At 39.4% G+C, this 16,941-nt stretch overlaps 2 protein-coding genes across 2 annotated transcripts in view; one reads left to right on the top strand and one right to left on the bottom strand.

The window, feature by feature from the left end:
• LOC127421662 (uncharacterized) overlaps positions 1-16,941 on the bottom strand; it is a 726,036-nt gene that overhangs the window by 128,963 nt on the left and 580,132 nt on the right. The window lies entirely within an intron of this gene.
• LOC127420805 (disks large-associated protein 3-like) overlaps positions 7,912-16,941 on the top strand; it is a 311,007-nt gene continuing 301,977 nt past the window's right edge. The window contains exon 1 of the mRNA XM_051663354.1: positions 7,912-8,006. The gene's annotated coding sequence lies outside the window, so the exon portion shown is untranslated. The remainder of the gene's footprint in view (positions 8,007-16,941) is intronic.

Below are 16,941 nucleotides of genomic sequence, written 5' to 3'. Positions count from 1 at the left end.
ACCCAATCGTCCTAGACCCCCAGCATTACATCACCGAATTACTTATTCAGGATGTAGATCAACGACTCCATCACCCTGGCTTAGAGCGAGTCCTAGCGGAGCTATGCCGCCAATACTGGGTGCTTAGAGGCCATGAAGCTGTACATAGGCATCAACGTTCCTGCCAAGATTGCCAGTTTTGGTGCTTAGCCTAAAACACCACAGATGGCTAATTTGCCTCCCTACCTCCCACGTCTGTTTAAGCCGCCATTCTACTCCACAGGCGTGGACTGCTTCGGACCCTTTCAAGTATAGACTGGGCGTTGTCAAGCAAAAAATGGAAGATTCTATACAAGTGCCTAACAACCACATGTCTGCATCTGGATCTCTTGGGACACTTAGATACAGATGCATTCCTCCTATCATTACAATGCTTCATAGACCAAAGAGGGAAGCTCTTCGAGATACTCTGTGACAATGGTACCAACTTTAGGGGAGGAGATCGAGAGTTGAGGGACACCTTTAAAAGAATGGCCCCTCAGCTCCAAGAACAGTTGGGCTGAACAGCCAATTTGATTTCGCCACAACCCACCTTGTGCACCACACTTTGGCGGAACATGGGAGTGAGAAGTGAGGTCAATCAAGACGGATTATCTTGAGAGAGCAGTCTGTGCCAGAATCTGTCCGCTTAGTCGAAATCAAGGGCATGTTGAATTCTAAACTGGTCCGCTATGTCTCGTCAGACATCGCAGACCTAGATCCTGTAACACCAAACATGTTACTAATGGGACACCATGATGCTTCATTGCCACAAATACTCTACGACTCCAACAATCTGCTAGGCAAATGCATATGGAGACACAGTCAAGTGTTGGCTGACCAATTCTGGTCTGCTTTCATCTGCAATTACTTACCAGGGCTACAAGGCAGACAGAAATGGAGAACGGATGACAAAGAGCTGACAGTGGGGCAAGTGGTGCTCGTAATTGATCATCAACTTCCACCTGCCCTCTGGCTTGTAGGCACAGTGACAGAAATATATGCCGGGGCTGATGGGAGGATTCGGACTGCCAAAGTGAAAGTAAGGTAAAAGATGTACACACTTCCAGTTGTAAAACTGATTCAACTTCCCAAAGTGAGAGACTAAGATATGGACTCTCCGGACAGCCTTTCTTAGAGAATACAATTATCCTAACTGATAATTGGGGTGGCTATGTCAGAAAGTCCAACCGGAACTGATGTAGATTGATGTAGATATTGTTTCTGACGGTCCGTTTGACTGCCCCATAATTATGACTGTGCGCCGGACATTCACAATACAGGTGCATCTCAATAAATTAGAATGTCGTGGAAAAGTTCATTTATTTCAGTAATTCAACTCAAATTGTGAAACTCGTGTATTAAATAAATTCAGTGCACACAGACTGAAGTAGTTTAAGTCTTTGGTTCTTTTAATTGTGATGATTTTGGCTCACATTTAACAAAAACCCACCAATTCACTATCTCAAAAAATTAGAATACATCATAAGACCAATAAAAAAAAACATTTTTAGTGAATTGTTGGCCTTCTGGAAAGTATGTTCATTTACTGTACATGTACTCAATACTTGGTAGGGGCTCCTTTTGCTTTAATTACTGCCTCAATTCGGCGTGGCATGGAGGCGATCAGTTTGTGGCACTGCTGAGGTGGTATGGAAGCCCAGGTTTCTTTGACAGTGGCCTTCAGCTCATCTGCATTTTTTGGTCTCGTTTCTCATTTTCCTCTTGACAATACCCCATAGATTCTCTATGGGGTTCAGGTCTGGTGAGTTTGCTGGCCAGTCAAGCACACCAACACCATGGTCATTTAACCAACTTTTGGTGCTTTTGGCAGTGTGGGCATGTGCCAAATCCTGCTGGAAAATGAAATCAGCATCTTTAAAAAGCTGGTCAGCAGAAGGAAGCATGAAGTGCTCCAATATTTCTTGGTAAACGGGTGCAGTGACTTTGGTTTTCAAAAAACACAATGGACCAACACCAGCAGATGACATTGCACCCCACATCATCACAGACTGTGGAAACTTAACACTGGACTTCAAGCAACTTGGGCTATGAGCTTCTCCACCCTTCCTCCAGACTCTAGGACCTTGGTTTCCAAATGAAATACAAAACTTGCTCTCATCTGAAAAGAGGACTTTGGACTACTGGGCAACAGTCCAGTTCTTCTTCTCATTAGCCCAGGTAAGACGCCTCTGACGTTGTCTGTGGTTCAGGAGTGGCTTAACAAGAGGAATATGACAACTGTAGCCAAATTCCTTGACATTTCTGTGTGTGGTGGCTCTTGATGCCTTGACCCCAGCCTCAGTCCATTCCTTGTGAAGTTCACCCAAATTCTTGAATCGATTTTGCTTGACAATCCTCATAAAGCTGTGGTTCTCTCGGCTGGTTGTGCATCTTTTTCTTCCACACTTTTTCCTTCCACTCAACTTTTTGTTAACATGCTTGGATACAGCACTCTGTGAACAGCCAGCTTCTTTGGCAATGAATGTTTGTGGCTTACCCTCCTTGTGAAGGGTGTGAATGATTGTCTTCTGCACAACTGTCAGATCAGCAGTCTTCCCCATGATTGTGTAGCCTAGTGAACCAAACTGAGAGACCATTTTGAAGGCTCAGGAAACCTTTGCAGGTGTTTTGAGTTGATTAGCTGATTGGCATGTCACCATATTCTAATTTTTTGAGATAGTGAATTGGTGGGTTTTTGTTAAATGTGAGCCAAAATCATCACAATTAAAAGAACCAAAGACTTAAACTACTTCAGTCTGTGTGCACTGAATTTATTTAATACACGAGTTTCACAATTTGAGTTGAATTACTGAAATAAATGAACTTTTCCACGACATTCTAATTTATTGAGATGCACCTGTATGTTGTACGTCTATGCAAATTAAGTGAGTAATTTGTATCTAGTTATTCAGTTAATACCTTGTACATGTCATTATGGATATTTGATGTTTCTGATGATGTGTTACATATGTTAAATGATGATCGCGGAGTGATCTTGGGAACGCGGTAATCGCACTAGCCGCATTAGTATGAGCACATTGGTCTGCACGTGCATTTTATTACCAAGTATGCTTACACATACAAGGAATTTGTCTTGGTGACAGAAGCTTCCAGTGTACAAACAATACAACAGCAAGACAGAAATAATAATAATAATAATAAAAAAAAAAAAAATGTAAAAAAAAAAAAAAAAATATATATATATATATATATATATATATATATATATAATAAAAATAAAAAGTGAATAGAAAATAAATATATATAGAAATACATAATAAGACAAAAAAAATAACAAAATTAAATATATGTATATATATATATATATATTATACAATATACAAATCTGTTATATACAGGGAATGTATGGCAGAAGAGGTAGGGTATGTTGGATAAATATAAATAGACTAAGCTGTGTATTGCACATAATTATTGCTCAATGGGGCAGTTTTAACTGTTCATGATATGGATAGCCTGAGGGAAATAAACTGTTCCTGTGCCTGACGGTTCTGGTGCTCAGTGCTCTGTAGCACTATCCAGAATGCAACTGTTCAGAAAGGAAGTGGGCTGGGTGAGTGGGGTCCAGAGTGATTTTTACAGCCCTTTTCCTCACTCTGGAAGTGTACAGTTCTTGAAGGGAGGGCAGGGGGCAACCAGTCATCCTCTCAGCAGTCTGAACTGTCCTTTGTAGTCTTCTGATGTCCGATTTCATAGCTGAACCAAACCAGACAGATACTGAAGTGCAGAGGACAGACTCAATGACTGCTGAGTAGAACTGTATCAGCAGCGCCTGTAGCAGGTTCAACTTCCTCAGCTGGTGAAGACCCTTTACTCTGACCCTTTACTCTCTTTTAAGGAGCATTAATATTGGCAGTGAGCACTGTATAATGGATGTGCATGGTGAAAGACTATGGATGGAAGTTGTTGACTGCCACTGATTGTTAATTAAACAGATGTTCAAGAAGAAATACTCCTTCAGTGCCTGATTCTCTAACTGGAATCATTGTCCATATTTGTCCGCTCTGAAAATCAGTGATGTTTAAATATTGTAGGGACTGTTCCCCACTAAAGTCATACACATCTGGGATGGCATGAGGGTGAGTAAATGATAAGAGAATTAGAATTTTTGGGTGAACTATCCCTTCAATGAAAATAAATAAATAAATAATAATAATTATTGTAAAGTTTTTCCCATTTACTGATTCGTTTAGTGTCCATTTCTGAAGATTGCACATCATGCCAGTTGTGGTGACAAATGAGCGTCTTTTGTGTGACGAATGAGTTCTCCAGTTGACTCAACTGACTCACTAATGAAATTAAAGACGCTCGTTTGTTGCCACTGACTCACCACCTACTGGGGTAAAATGCAATCTCCACATAAACTGTGCCGAATATGCAAACTTCCCTACTAGTATGCCACAAACAGTACGACAATGGAGAAGTATGTCCAAATCCTCATCGCGAGAAATACCCGGATGACCTACTATTTCTGGCAAGACTGTGAAGTCCGCATCTACAGGACACTTTACTATTGATTAATCCCATAGGAGCTAAGGAGACATAACATTCAAAAAGGTGGATAACTGTGAGTTGGATGGCCCTTTTTAAATGTAAGTGCAATATATACCAAGAGAGCTTTTTCTTGTGTTTAAATCATGCTTGTTTAACAAAACCAGAGAAGATTATTTTTGCTGTTGTAGTTATTTCATCATACTGTACATTCGGATCATGGGACAATGCCCCTGTTCCCGGATGAAGTATGTCCGGAAGTTATTCATACTTCTCACCTGCATAACAAAATAACGTACAGTTTTTTGTTTTTTTTGTCCGAGAAGTGCTTTCTTCATCAAATCCAGTACATACTCTGACAGTATGCGATTTCGAAAGCAGCTACAGCCATTCACCACGGAGACAATGAAAGTGAACAATGATGATTCTTTCATTGAATTGATTCATTCAAAACACTGATTCATTTGCAAGCGAAACCCAACTAGTTCAAAACAGAGTATTGCGAGCAGAAGAGGGAGCAAATTGTGCTTTATGCTTTTGCTTCTTAAGGAACTATTTCCATTGGTGAAGAATAAATGCACAAACTGGCCAATTTTTGGCCAAGTTATTTAAAATTATTTACTTGTTTGTTGAACTGTTGTATAACCATTGAACGACTGAACCACAGCCACAGGCTCAGGACTGCACAACACAACCAAGTGAGCAAAGGAAATAAAAGCTGAAAACACAACGGAAATAAGCCACAAAACCATGGAATTAAGCCAACACAACGAAATTAAAGTTACACTCAGTAACTTTTGTTTTTGTGTCATCTTGGATTTACACTGACACCTAGCGGCTATGATGCAGCATCATTCAAAATTTGTAGTTTTCAGTTTCAGATGCCATTGTAGATATTTACTATTCACTGTAAACCATGATTCATTTAATCCATGAGTGAAAGTGTCCAATAACAGTGCAGTTACTGAGATTAAGTGAGTTGTATTCGGGTAGTCATGTGATTCTAACATGGCTGCCCCCATGTAGGGACCCTTTTCCTCAGGGCCGGTCAACCCATTAGGTGACATAGGGGAGCATCGCTTCGGTGATACTGATCTACCAAGCCAATGGCTGTGTCTCGTTTGGAAGGCTGCGTCCTCCGGAGGTCACATTTGTTGGCCGCATACGTCATCGAGGCTGTCTCGTTTCATAAAAACGATTAGGACACTTCCAATGCAGCCTTCGAATGCGACCTTCTTTCATGGGAATTCGGAGGATGCATGAGGTGTATCCTTCGTGGGCACTCATAACCCACAATTCTTTGCTTCAACTGAAATGTCTCAAATTATGAATTAATTGAATTATGATTTTCAACGCAAGGAATGTTAATTCCCAAGTTGAAGTACCTCAGTAGATGGGTGCAGAGTATATAATATGTATAATTATATTAATATATATAATTAAAGTATTAGACTAAAAGTACACCTGTAAAATCTATTTTATTTTCTCTTTACATTATTATAACTCTCTAAAATGTACCTCATACATTCCCTTCTAGAGGGACTTTGTTCCTTTCTCACTCACGCTTGTTAAAGAGTGGTGTGCTGTCATAGCAACCATGTTACATTCCGTTTCCGTTTGTACCAAAGGCCGTCTGTTTAAACCACACTTGTATAAAGGAGGACACTCGGTATACTGCAGCCTTCAAAGGACGCGTCCTACCTAGCACGCAGCCTTCCAAACGAGACACAGCCAATAATTATGTGCTCAATCTGTGTCGAACAAAATGCGCCCTGTGTGTTCCAATGACATGTTGTGGCGCCCCCCACGGAACAAATAGACCGTGTACTAAATGCCTTACACTATCTTACTGTTTCTGTTATACCTGTGTTTGGCAAAAAACAGTGAGAGTAGTATGGATAGTATGACATTTTGAAAACGGCCGCAGGGCTCGTGAATCGAAGTGATGCCGTATGCGTGAATTAATCAGTCTTTTGAGTCGGTTCTTTTCAATTAATTTGTCTAACGTGTGGGCTGACTCGTTTGAAGCACTTTGTCACACGGTAAAACATTAACGGGATGCTTTAGAAGACAGAGAACAAAAACAACGCTGAATTAAGTGAATATTTACTTACAGTTCATTGAAACAAAACCTGAAGCTGCATTCAATCGTTTGCCAGTGATGAAGATCATGTGCGAGTGCAGCCTGTGAGCGATTGTCTATTGCAGGTAAAGATACTTGAATAAAAGTGTATCAAAATACTAACATTACATGAAAGCGCTTAAAAGTACCAAAACCAAACCATGTTTTTTGGACATGTTCTTTGGAGTAGCCTTCCATATAAATACCATGAAATAGGCCTACTGTAATAAAATTACCAGAGTTTTACCAAATTGTACCATCACTGTACCATACTGCTACAGCAGGCTTTTGAAAAAGGTAACTTTGATAAACTTCCATCTTGTGCTGTGTAATGTGAAAAGGTGACAGTAAGTTTTAAGTCCATTAATGTTACACAATATAGATAGGCTACTAAAGAAAATGTTCAAATGATGCTCCTAAAATCACCAGAAATGAATGCTTTGGTGCTTCTTTTGCTAAGTAAATAAATAAAATAAATAATTTTAAATCCCCCTACAATTTTAAATCCCCCTACAACATCATAGTCTCCCCAGTAATAATTTTTTTAGCCTATAAATGTGCCTGCTGTGAAATATACTGTTCAATGCGCATAGATCTTTTTAGGGCAATGTGCCTATTAACATGCACTTGCATATATCTTCCCAACATTGTTAAAATGTATGTTTTGCTAGTTTGGGTTTGTACACACTCGGATGTATTATGTGTTAATTTGTACTTTTTTTTTGTGTCTGTAAAAAGTAATATATATATATATATATATATATATATATATATATATATATATATATATATATATATATATATATATATATATAGGCTATATGTTTTTTTTTTTTTTTTTTTGCTTTTTCCAAAATGTCACGTTAAATCATCCATGTCAGGGAAAGAGATAAGAGATGGCCCGTGTTCCTTTTTTTTATTGTGCTCCTTTTGTTTAAAAGTACCAGTATCATTGTTCCTTTACCCTTCCGATCCAACATCAAGCAGCTCTGACATTACACAACATATAGAGTTTATTCCTCAATTTTTTTTTTCTAACTCATTAATCACCATAACACGCAAGCATATTCCTTCATTAGGAGGTTTATTCCTGGGAACACGCATATTGTCGTGCTTAAGAGCATCTCTGTGCCCCTCCTCTGAGTGAGGTGCAGCCGGGAGTTCCGTGGACCAATGGAAACGCGAGGCTGGGTCAGAGGGGAATCCTGAATGCTGCTGACAGGATCTCAAACAACGACGAGTTAACGGACCTTCAGCACGGGAACCGCGTCGTCGAACCGAACCCTCTGCTCGGAGGAATATTCAGTATTATCAGTACAGGAACGCGAGTCAGACCTGCTAACTGTGAAGTAAGGTAAGCTTAATGTGGATGTGATCCGGGATGTCTGTAAATGCATGAGCTATAAAAAAATAAAAATAAAAATAAGTCCTTATTTGCTTTATTGCTTCATTTTAGTTCTTTAACTTAAAGGCTGGAAATAATATGCAAATGTTACTAGAATGCTATTGCAGAGCGCGAACCGAATGAATTGGGTTAATTTTTCAGAGGTTTGAATAAAGAGACCGTTGCTGGCTTGCAGCCGTGACAACTTAGCGCTTGGAAGTTTTGTCACGGAGCACTGGTCGCAGGACCCGTGCAGACCCGGGTAGACCCATTACAAATCAGAGCACTTTGAGGGCTGATCAAATCATCAGGGACCTCTGAACCTTGGAACAACTTAAGTTAATGAATAATTTATCGCTGACCGTGAAAGCAAGTCCTGAACCGGGATGCGCTAAGCGGCATAACACTCACACTTAAACCAGATAACGGTCCGAGATCAATGTTTAAGGATAGGCAGATTTCACTGCACTGTCAAAGCAAATCATGTGAAAATGCAATAGGCTTGAGGTCTTGTCATAAAAGGCAGTGTGCATTTGCATGCATGGTCATGCATTATGGATATGTGACCTGTCCTGGACAAAATACTGTAATAATGATTAAGACTGGTAGATAGATATGTCAAGGATATTTTTATGTTTGGACTCATCAAGCATATAGATTGTCTCCTGGGCCTTATTATTGCATTAAAGATCACCATATAAGTGCAGAGGTATTGAACTAATTTGATGCAATTGTTTTCCCAGGTAAGGTCAGATAGTTTAAGATGCACAGAAAGAGGGGTTGTCCATGCATGTTATGCTATGCCCAAGCACTCATTATTTGATGTTTTATATTGATTGAGTCTTCTTATAGGGACAATGCAGTTTCATTAGATTTCATCATTGTCAACTCTTTTTACTAGAGCATCTGGAAATGGGATAAAACATGTCATGGAGCAATCATTTGCATTGATCTCACTGCCGTTTGATATCTTGATGTCACTGGATTCTCAGTGCAAATTTAATAAGGTTAACTAACTGCTCATTGACTCGATTTATATTTAAATTATATTATTCAGAAAAATGACACGTGGGCTACTGTGTTTGATTCATTTGGCTCTGCTGGTATAGAGACTTATGCTTTTGGGGAAAGAGAAGATATACCTAATTGTTGGGAAGAAAAAGAGGATCAGAGCTAATTACGGCTAGATAAACGTTTTGTTTAATTAGATCCCTCAAATCCGTTTAATTCTTCTCATTGTCACAAAAAGACTGAGATAACGGGAGCTTATTTATTTGTACATGCTTATGTAGGCTATTCGAATTTTTAAGTCTGGCAAAACCCTATCAGGTCCAACAATCTTAAGGCCTTGCTGATGGTCGTTGGGCTAGAGTTGGGGTTTCTTTCACTCTTCAGACCACAGACATGTTATATCTTTTAATTACTGCTCATTTTATATCCAGATGAGAGCAAAAATGTTTTATTTGGGTTTTAGACTGATGCAGACATTTTCAAATCAGGCAGATGTCTTCTGTTCATCTTGATTTTTAGTCCATTGCATAACACTACTGCCCTGTCTATTTATAAGAGAAGCCTTTGGGAAATTACACAGCAGGCTATCTACCTGTCCATTTTTATTTTGACCACCACTGTGAAGTTTGTACTGTAATGTCTAAACAGACGGTCCCTGATGCTCTCAAAGCACTGGTAGCCGCAGAACACTCCATTAGCATTTTCACACATATTTAAATTAGATTATTTTTCTATCTTTGATCGAATTCAAAAACTACTTATCCCCTCTGAGATTCTGCCTCTAGCTCATGATGATTCTTGATTTAACTCAAGCAGAACGCAGTAGACCTATCCAGACACACTGATTATAAACCTCCATGAGATGAGGCCATGCCTCATAAAACCACTCTCCGACTGAAACACAATAAACCACATTGAGCATCCAGTAATAAAAGGTCCATTTTGCATTTGGCTTATCAGTAAAGGAGTTTGTTGGGACCCGAGTGCTTTATGAGCCAGCCCTAAATATAGAGGGGAAAGGGAAGTGTATGCTCAGACCATTTTCAATGGCTTAACATTTTCTGGTTTAACATTGGCAGGAAAGGTGCTGCCATTTTGCCTGATGATGTGGTTGCGTTTCCATATGATTAAGAAATGCTATTCTGGGTGGTGGGAATGTCTCTGATCAGCTTTGCCAATGACTAAGTGCCATTCATGGAGTTGGCAGGCATTGTTTGAGTGGTAAGTAATTATTATAATCATGCTGGTGGCCCATTGTATGGTCTGTCAGGAAAAGACAGAATGAAATTATGATGATTCCTCTACAGAAACTCATAAAAATAATTACTTAGACTAAAGTAAACTGAGCTTGCTGGTATGTTAAAAAGAAAAGTGCCCAGTTTGATGAAAACACTGGAATGGATAGCCCTGTATGCATCAATATCCTACAACAGTTGAAATACTATCCAGCATTTTGATAGGTCTCCAAACCCATTTATGTAAGCAGTGATATGAGCCCATATGAGCCTCACACACAACTTATGGGAAAGGATGATGTAATATGTGGAAAAATCTGATTTTAAGAAAGCTTCAAATGAGTCCAGTGGATCGGGGATACATCAACACATTATTAGAAATCTAAAGATGCTGTGGATAATTGGTAGCAATTTATCTGCGTGGAGAAAGCAAATTACAATTTGTCAATGCGATTATCCTCTGTGATCTTGTTGTGCATGAAATTAGCCCCTTTTGCCCTAGCGACTCCATTTCAGCCCCAGCTAAGCATAGGGTGCATGTGAGTAAACTCAGCAGGCCTTTAGCTGGGCTAACTGAGCACTGCAGTGCTCCTGAAGCACAGTGCATAGAGGCAGGCACATCAGAGGAAGGCTCAAGAGCAAAGTGAATGGAGAATAAGTACAGAGAGTGAAGAAGTGAGGCTGACATGCACATGGCTTGAGAGGTCTTCAGAGATGAGAAGGGCATGGGGGAATATAGTAGAACAGTGAAACATGGCTGTGGCTGATTGTTGTTGCTGTTGCACAAGTGTTGCCTACTCTAAACATAATTTATAAGCATATTTTCATTGACTTAGTTATGGAGATTGGGAGTGATTTAGTATGTGTGTTTGTGTGGATATGCATGTGTGTGGTTTATATGCCTTCTATCTGCTCACTATGAAATGGTCTGAAACGTTTTATAAATGCATTTAATCACGGATCACTAGTCTTATGAGATGATATGCTCGCCAGTCAAATTATGTTGTGATTATGAGATCTGTCCGGCTCTCATAGTCTGAACCCTTTTTCACACGCATCTCAGGCTACATCTCAGAAATGTTTTAAAGGGCTCTCTGAATTCAGGTTGATATACAGTGGGATCCAAAAGTCTGAGACCACTAATGAAAATGCCTCTATTTTGCATTTTATATATAATAATAATTATTGTTATTGTTATTATTATTACAAAATATATTTTCAGTATAGCTATTGAATGAGCTATTGAATTTATAGTATTTGGTATTTACGCCTTATGCTTTAATGACAGCATCCACTTCAGCTGGCATGATCTACACAAGTTTGTGCAAAACCTGATGATCCAGGTTATCCCAGCAGGATCTGAGAATGTTTCAAAAACCATCTTGTGTGCTTCAGTGGAATCAAGGAAATCTGACCTTTTGTACAAAAGGGTTAACATGTTAAATGTCACAGATTTACTTGCATTTGATTAGTTACTAATAATCTAGTGCAGAATTAAATATTTCAAAGTCCTAAAAAGGTTTATGTCCATTTTCTTTCAATGATTTTCAATGTGATCTCAGATTTTTGGACCTGACTGTAGCTTACAGCAAACAGTTAACCTAGGTCTGTTTATGGAGCTTGTGGCTTAAAGCAGTATGGAGGTCTGACCATGGAGGTTCTTAGCTGTTTCCGGGGATGATTGGAAACATCTGAGAAAGAAAGGAAGGGAATGACAAAAGCAAGCGAGAGATGAAAGATGAGAGGGGGGTTGGCGAAGAATGGATTGAGAAGGAGAAAGATTGCCTCAGTGACGCAGGATGAAGGGATGACATGTTGAAGCAAATGAATAAGTGATTATGGAGAACATAGAAAGAGGGCATCAAAGAGAGATGGGAAAAATGATAGAAAGGAGCAGACTCGAGCTGGTTCTGCTGCAATCTCGCTGTACATTTAATTTCCTGTCGTTTCCCCTGGCCTGCCTCCCTGTCTTCAAACCAGGCCATGACAGCACCACATGCAGGCTTTGGGATGAGTTTGCACTGGAATTTAAATAGATAATGGCGGGTTTGTTGCCTGATGAATTATTCACCAGAACCTCAAGACATTGTTGTGCAGCATCATTGGTGACTTATGCCAACTCTCAGGTTTGCAATATTGATATCATAGAAGATGCCTCCTCCATTTTGGTTTAAGAAATATTTTTTTTTTTTCTTTTTTAGTAAGTTGCAACTGCTCTATGTGTTATTTTGTTTTCTCTGCTGGTTCTTCAAGTGAGGAAACCTGTGGTTAATGAAGGAACTGATCACTCTGTATTTGCCCGGAGCACACTGTGCCTCATACACCAATGAGAGCTCTTTGGTAATAAATAGGGGTGTTACGATCCATCGATCTGGATTGATCCTATGACCAACAATCCAATGTTATCGATACAATGCGTAAATATCGATATAGACATTTTTTAAAGATGTACCTTTATTTTAATACTCTCATGTCAGTCACGTCCATACGCATTTCCGTCAGGCGATGAAGCAACCTTATTACATTCATTTGACTTCATGAGCGCTAAATATGCTTTTTATGTAGGACATGGATGTGCGTGGGGTCTTTGAAGCCAAATCGTGCTCTGCTATCCATGTGGTGTGCACACGCGTCAACCAGGCTTCCCATGAGCTCCATTGACAGGATCCGTGCGAGCGCATCAACCGGGCTGTTGTGACAAACGCAGAGCGGCTCACATGCGCAATTAATTCGGGCTTCCATCGATATCGTTGCGCATGCGACCCATTTGAATTTTACATTAGAATTTCCTATTTTAAAGTACCATGGAGAAGTTCAACCATGTGAAACATCTTGACAACGCTGACATTCTGAACAGCACTAACGAGGGAAAGAGAAACACCTGCTCAGCTCCAGCATCAGTTATAAAACTTTACACAGCTACACATCAACACCCTTACTAACATTTATCCCAGTTAACTGTAACAGAATTTTTCATCACATCTGTGGAAGCTGTAGCCAAAAAAACCACGGATAGCACGAATAGTTGGAAACAAGTCATGGGTATGGAAGTATTTTGAATTGGACTAAACTGAAAAATTAGCTGTCATCAAATGAGCGATGATCACTTACTGTGACTTAATTTTTTATATTATTATCTGTGTAATTTTTTTCAACACATGAAGTATTTTAATTTGTTGTGGATGTCCCAATGTGTATACAGAGAGCTGAATAAAATAATCAAATTATATTTTGGTTGCATTTGAGGGCAAAAAAACAAACAAAACAAAACAAAAAAAAGATTTTTTATTGATTGTGTAAAATAGGCACATAATATCGGCAAATATCGGATCGCAGGCCAAGAGAATCGATTCAAGATCGTAACGTGATGAAATGTCCGATTTACACCCCTAGTAATTAATACAGACAATTACTAGCAGATGGATGTAGGTGTGGAGACATGGTTTTAAAAGCCACTTGGCTATTTAGAAATACAGCATGAAGACTCACTAGCTGTCAAATTTTATTGTTGTATTTCCCTAATCATTTATGTTGTTTTTCCTTCTGTCTGGGAGAAAGAAACAGAACATTGTGTTTTTGTGAAATGAGAAGGCACAATGGTGCAACATATACTGTACTACAATAAAATAAATAAAAATAATTGAATAACAAATAATTAAAGTAAATATACACAATTTGCACAGTATATGAAGGATACACAATATACATTCAGTAAACGCAAAGATTTGTATTGCACATGTATTATAAATTGCTATACTCAGAACAGTTATGCAAGCAGAATAGGTGTGGATTCAGGCCTATTCACACAAAGTGAATAAAGTATCTGCCCATGCACACAGTAGATATTTGTACAGTCTTGTGGCAGAAGGCACAAAAAGCATTCTGTGGTGCTCCCAGTTCCACTGAGGTTGGATCAGCCAACTTCTGAACATTCTCCTCATTCCAAAAAACATGTCATGTAGGGAGTGGGAGATGATTGTCAAATGTTGTCCATGATGGTCAATAATTGGGACATCATTGTCCTCTCAGACCACCACCTCCGGTGGGTCTAGGTCCGTCTTAATGACAGAACCAACTTTCCTGGTCAGCTCAGTTGTTTGCATCCCCATTTCAAATGTGTGCCTGAGCATATTTCAGGATAGAATAAGACACACTTGATGACAGAGTGGAGGGATATGTGAAGGAACTTACTGTACACATTGATGATCTGGCCCTTCTTGTAGATACAGTAGCCTCATTACTGGTGGTCCATCCAGGCCTAGGTACTTAGAAATCCACAACCTGTCTCCTAATTATGTCACACTTGTGGATACACACGGGGTTGGTCCATGATCCCTTTTATTTCAGTTACAGTTTCATACTTTTAATGTTATCACAAGTAAACTTTGCTTTTGTTTGCTTCGCTAATGCTGCTGTGTTGTGCCCCCCAGGCCCACTGTAGTCTCCGCACTGGATTTAGCACCACACAACCTGTTTTTATTACTCGCCGAGACTAAGACTCCAGAACTCTGAAGGCAAAAATAAAATGTCACCACATTTATCATGAATAGCCAACAAGAATTTACTTTTCAACAACCTGTCAGTGTCGTGATTTTTCACAATTTACTCCTGCTTCAGACACTTCAGCTGCCAGCCAGCTTACCAGACAATGCTGTGGATACTTTTCACTTTTTTCTCCTCAGTATGGCAGTTGTCAAGATGTTGAAGCTACCATTAAAGCAGAAAGATAAATGGAGTCAGATAGAAGCCATTTTTTCTTGCTCTTTCTTCTGAGTTCAGTATAGGGCAATATTGTCTACCTGTTTGGTTTGTTTTTTTGTCTGATTTTACAGGATTATTTCACCCAAATATGAACATTGTTTCATCATTTACTGTCATCCAATCTTGAATCATTTCCTTTCTTCAGTGAAATACAAAATCAAGCGTTGAGACACATAGCACCAGGGGCAGTTGCATAAAACTGTTTTAGACTTGTCTTACTAGTTAGTCGTCTAAAATGTTGGTCTTAATTTTTTCAGTCAGTTGCATAAAAACTTAGATCAGTCTAGTTTAAGACCAAAATGTAAAGCTGCGTTCACACTGCCAGCGACATTCAATGAGAGCACAGCGACTTCCGGCGACACGAGCTACCGCGGCCGTTGGCGACAGAGATTGCTGTGGAGAGCAACAAGACAAGCTGAGAAAATGTAAACTTTATGCAAATGACGAGCAACATTCACGAGCGACTGCCAATGAGGGCGAAGACAGCAGAGCTCACATCATCTGTCTCCTGGCAGACTGGGGACTAGTGCATGCAAGACAGAGGAGAAGTTTCAGCGTTGTGAGGGATTTTTACTGTCCTATATCATTTGTCTGTAACCACATGCATGGTCATAATAAAACAATGATGCGTGGAAAAGCGTGTCAGAAACGGTCTGCATTCCGAGTGAGTTTGATTTATTCATTCATGATAGATTGATTGTCTTATTAATGATTTAATACACTGAACACTGCTGCACATTTTATAAAACACTCTACACTGCAGAATGTACAATTTTAGAGACAAGAGAACTCATTCCTTGTCAAACTGTAATGATATCTTAATTTAACCAGTATTAGGTCTCATCCGTGATCAAATTTTTAAACGTTATTGCCAGACGTGCAGTCCTCTAATAACATTACAGCGACAAACAGTAGGAACGCCCACTAGCGACACAGATCACAGAGTCTAGCGACACCAAGCCACAAAGTCGCTGAGAGTGTGAATGCAGCTTAACCCTGCAGACCCCTAGGCTAACTTTTGTTTACAGTCTCTGTTGCCATGGAATATAACTGTCAGCTGAGCCAGTGGGGGCTTCAGTTGAGGGCTGAAAGTGGCTTGAGTTGAGACTTTGTAGAAGACTTTGACTTCAACGATGGTAACAAAATGTCATGTGTTTTTGTTATTTGGGTTAAAATCACTAAATTTGTTCAATAGAATCAATTTTGAAGCACTGTAGTCCTCTAATAAGAAAATATTTTCAGCAAATGAAACTGTATTGAGCGTTTACAGTCGGCCATTTTTTTTTTAAAGCTGTTCAGTGTCTTACTTTTCCCACAATGCAGTGCAAATTAGACTGTCTTACTAAAGACAACTGTGAGCTTGTTTTATGCAACAGGCTTTCTATGGTGTCTTTAGCTAGTCAAACAAATTGTTAGATGCAGTCTTAAGTTAATGGCTATGTTTATGCAACCGGCCCCTGGTTTGACTCTACTCAATGGCAAATGCCACTTGACCGACTGCAATGTGGCAAGTTTGAGTAAACACAACCATAATGAGTTTGTTGAGCTGCAGGGGAGGGGAAGAACGCATGGTTACTTCCGCATTTTGTTAGCAGGGGCACACTTTCAAATGGCGCAGCATCGTAAACTATATACTGTATTCATGTGCTGATATACTGTATGCAGTCAAGATGACTCGGGGGAAACACACACATTATTTACAGGAGCTTCTGCTGGTGACATTGAACATTATCCATCATATATTAAGACATGGAGCTGTTTTCATCCAGTAAAACACAGAAGGGGTTTGACAGTGTGTATTTCAAGTTATACTGACAATTATGTAGGTGAATATTCATAAGCCATAGACCAGCACTGATTAACATGGTCACCATTTCCGAATGTACAGTATTTACTTA

The sequence above is a fragment of the Myxocyprinus asiaticus genome, chromosome 30 (genome assembly GCF_019703515.2).
Source record: "Myxocyprinus asiaticus isolate MX2 ecotype Aquarium Trade chromosome 30, UBuf_Myxa_2, whole genome shotgun sequence".
In the NCBI taxonomy this organism is placed as follows: Eukaryota; Metazoa; Chordata; class Actinopteri; order Cypriniformes; family Catostomidae; genus Myxocyprinus; species Myxocyprinus asiaticus.
The sequence above is the reverse complement of the archived record's forward strand: the minus strand, read 5'-3'. Positions and strand labels throughout refer to the sequence as shown.